The sequence below is a fragment of the Vicia villosa genome, linkage group LG1 (assembly GCF_029867415.1).
Source record: "Vicia villosa cultivar HV-30 ecotype Madison, WI linkage group LG1, Vvil1.0, whole genome shotgun sequence".
Classification (NCBI taxonomy): Eukaryota; Viridiplantae; Streptophyta; class Magnoliopsida; order Fabales; family Fabaceae; genus Vicia; species Vicia villosa.
The window spans coordinates 2,664,290-2,668,763 of record NC_081180.1 but is presented as its reverse complement, the minus strand read 5'-3'; positions in this window follow the sequence as shown (position 1 = coordinate 2,668,763).

Below are 4,474 nucleotides of genomic sequence, written 5' to 3'. Positions count from 1 at the left end.
AAACACATATTAAGTATGGAATAGGAAGATGAAGAACATGGAGATGGATGGACATCCACTAACATAAATATTCATAACACCCCCCCTTGGATGTCCATTGAGGATATGCCTCGTTAAAACCTGATCAGTGGTTTTTACACGTTTATTTACCGTTGATTTTAGTCGTCTTTGCTTTATATTGTCAAGTGCTTTACTTCATTCTTCTACATTTTATGCTATGGTTGTGTATTTTACTGTTTGCAGGCTCAAAGGAATAAATCGAGACAAATCAATGCGAAAAAGTACAAAAAGGAGAGTTTCGAAGGAAGTGAAAAATCAAGCTACATGAGGTCTGACACGACCACCTGTGTCACCTAAAACTGGCCGTATTAGGATGAAGCGTGGCCAAGAAAATGCAAAAGAGATGAAATTCACGGGGCTGACACGGCTCGTGTTAGCAAGTGTGAGATCTAGAAATTTTCAGCATGTTTCTTATCGTGACAGGCGTGTAGTATTTTGATCATAACTGGAGCTTCGTAACTCGGAATGACGCGGTTCCGGTGGCAAAATTTCGCTAACGAAAAGGGCTACAACTTTCATGAAGAACGCAAATCCAAATTCTGAAGTTAAGGACCAACACGGCCCGTGTTACCTAACACGACCACCCGTGTTAGCAGTGCTGAGTGTGATTTTGAAAAATTAAGTCCAGGAGGCCAACACGGCCACCCGTGCTGCCTGACACGGCCAGTGTTGGCTAAAACGCTGATTTTGCTGATTTTTGTGATTTTTTATTAAGTGTTGACCCAAGGGGCATTTTGGGTACTTCCAACCAACCTAAGTGAGTTTGCACTATTTAGAAGAGTTTTAACGATGAATTAGAGGACTTTTTGGCAAGGAGAAGACAAAATTGAAGATTGGAGAAAACAAGGGTTTGGGAGAGAAGAAGGTCTTCATGAACGGAAGCGATTGAAGATTAACTTTCATCTCAATTCTTGTAATGTATCTATTTTATATTTTGTTTTCTTTGAACAATATGAGTAACTAAACCCTAATGCTAGGGGGTGTCCCTGATTTGATTCTGTAATGATTTTTGAATTCCTGAGTTCATCAATAGATTTGTTTTCTTATTTAATTTAATTGTACAAGGTTTTTATGCTTTCTTTGTCGGACCAACAAGATTGATTTAAGATTAACAACCAGCTGGACAGCGGTTGTTAAGGTTTTTGTACAATTAGACTATAGTAGATATCACCTAGGACTAGGGATACCCTATAGTTACCGGTTAACTCTTGATAATATAAAGGCTTGATTTCATCATAATTCTCTAAGGACTTAGGATTTAGGATGAATGTTCAAAGGTTTTCCCGCTAAGGAATTAGGGGAAAATATCCTAAAGGGCTGGTAATTAAAGGTTATGAACTTGTTGAAGAGATCTAAATCCAAGGTTATTACATGAACAATCACACACTTTACCCTAGCATAATACTCATATTTGTCAAAAAGCCAATTTACTTTTCTGCTTAATTTAATTATTTTTAGTCACAATTTGCAAACAAAACTCCAAATATAGTTTTTTGTTTAATTGAACCATTATTTAAACTCGATATTAACGTGCAGTCCTTGAGATCGACATTCGGGGAATTTCCCTATTATTACTACAGAGGCAAAATAGTACACTTGCTATTTTACCGATCAAAACCTTACTAGAAAAAAACCCAGTGGGAAAAATTCTAGTGAAGGAAAAAGAGTACAATATCCTTTGAATGTGAATTGCCTCGTTAAAAAACCTTACCAGGAAAACCCAATGGGACAAAACCATGGTGAAGGAAAAAAGAGTGCAAAACATATGTATTTCTCCCCCTCATGCGGACATTTACATGTGAGACGATATTCTTTGTAGTTGTTTCTTAAAATGTCTTCTTCGAAGTAACTTCATGTAGTGGTAAGAGTAATGCGGGATTTGATGAAGTTGTTTCCATGAGTTGTTTCATAGATCTCCATGAAATGGTTGTACCATCACATGTAAACAAATAGTCTGTTTCTGATCTACTATTGTGAGAATCTGACAAGTAACCAGCATCTCTAAGATAACGACGTATATGTTTGACCCCGTTCAAATGTCTTCATGTAGGTGAATAATTGTATCTTGGTAATAGATTGACCACAAACGATATATCAAGACGTGTATAATTAGCAAGGTACATTAGTGCTCCAATTGCACTAAGATATGGTACTTCAGGACCAAACAATTTTTGTAATCATTTTCTTGAGGCCTGAAAAGATCTTTCTCTACATCTAATGATATAACAATCATTGGAGTAGACAACGAATGAGATTTGTCCATATAGAAGTGTTTGAACACTTTTCTATATAATCTTCCTGGTGTACAAATATTCCATTGTCCAAATTCTCAATTTGTAAGGCTAGACATAATTTTTGTTTTTCCTAGGTCCTTCATCTCAAACTCTTTCTTTAAGGAATTTATAGCTTTTGGAAGCTCTTCAGGAGTTCCAATAATATGTATGTCATTCACATAGATAACTAGTATTGCAAATTCTTTTCCACATCATTTTATGAAAATACAAGTACAAATTGAATTATTTGTATATTCATCATTTAGTAAATATTCACTGAGGCGATTATACCACATGCATCCAGATTCTTTCAGCTCATACAGAGACTTGTTCAATTTGATGTAGTAATTTTCTTGAGATCCATAATTACGTGCCTCTGGTATATTGAATCCTTCAGGGATTTTCAGGTAAATGTCATTATTAAGTGAACCATATAAATAAGATGCCATTACACCCATCATGTTCAAATTAAGCCCTTCATGTGTTACAAGGCTAATTAATTATCAAAAATTGATTGAATCCACTACAGGTGAATATGTTTTATCGAAATCAATCTTAGGTCTTTGTGAAAATCATTGAGCAATAAATCAAACTTTATATCATTCTTATTTTTCTTTTTCACAAAAACTCATTTATATCACATTAGTTTCACATCTTGAGGTGTTCAGACTATAGGTCCAAAAGTGAGTTACTTGTAAAGTGAGTTTAATTCTTCTTCAATTGAATATATTTATTTTGGCCAATTCTCACTTAGTCTACAATCTTTAATAGACTTTTACTCATGATCCTCGTTATCATTGATCACTTTTAGCGCTATATTGTATACAAAGACATTGTCAATATTGACTTTATTTGGTTATCTCAATTTCGGTTCCATTCCATTTCATCCATGACATAATTTATCGAGATCTCTTTATTTCATATTTCAAGTACTTGGTTTGTTCTTCTGGAACTGAAAATTAAATTAGGTCACAATGCTCTTAGCATTTTCATATCCTCACTTGGGTCATCTTTAGTTTCTTTTCTTAGTAGAGGACTTTTAACATTGGAACCGACTTTCATACCATGCTTCAGGCGCAGCAACAACTCTGTTGCAATATTATATTATCCAATAGGAGAATCCACTTTGAGTGGAGTATTATCAGCTGATAATTTATTTCATATACTTTGCAAATGAATTATATTTTGAACTTCTGGTTCATATTGATTTGTACGAGGATCAAGACAACAATTTATTTTAAATTGTTCATTTGAACTTCTTGTTCATGATTTTAGCTGTTCATTTGAACTTCTTGTTCATGATTTCAGCTACTTATTCCCTCCCCCTAATATTGGGAAAATTAATTTATCAAGTGATAATCAGCCTACTGGGCTGCAATCAAGTATTTAATTATTTTCTCAAATTATATCCTCAAAATTGAGATTCATATTAATTATATTTTTCCAATATTCTTTCATGACTCATCTTAATGTATTATATTGGAGCAATTGGAATATACACAACACATCCAAATGTTCACTTAGATGAGAAATATTAGAATAAATTAGGGAGAACTAAGATATATTATCTTGTTGGCTTAATGCGAATAAATATCTTAATATCATACTTTGGGTGTTTCAAATATATAATTTAGAATTGATGATCTCATAAGTATCAACCATATAATTAACTTTAGACGTCTAAAGAATGGATCTTCGAGTCCATTTTCTTTTTATGAACATATATTACATGATATTCAATATCAATATTAATAATATATGTGATACACACTTCTGGTTGTGAGTAGAGACATATGCATGATATTTTAGTCGATGCAACAATTAATGTCATCAAAACGTAATTTCTCAAATTTTTATTTTCCTTTAGAAACACACAAAAATTGACTGGATTGAAGAAACTTCTGGTTCTTCAATACAAATTATTCGCATCATATTATATCCGAGATGACCCAACCGGTTTTACCAACGACACATTTAAGTGTAATTTGTAAACTACTGGTTTACAATGACATGTGCTTCAATTGTACTAATATAAGTGTAGTACAAACTCGAGAAAAAAGACGGTAGCTTTTCTATTACACATTTTATGTCCAAATTGTGTTGTGTAATACAAAGATATTCGATACCTCCAATATAATTCA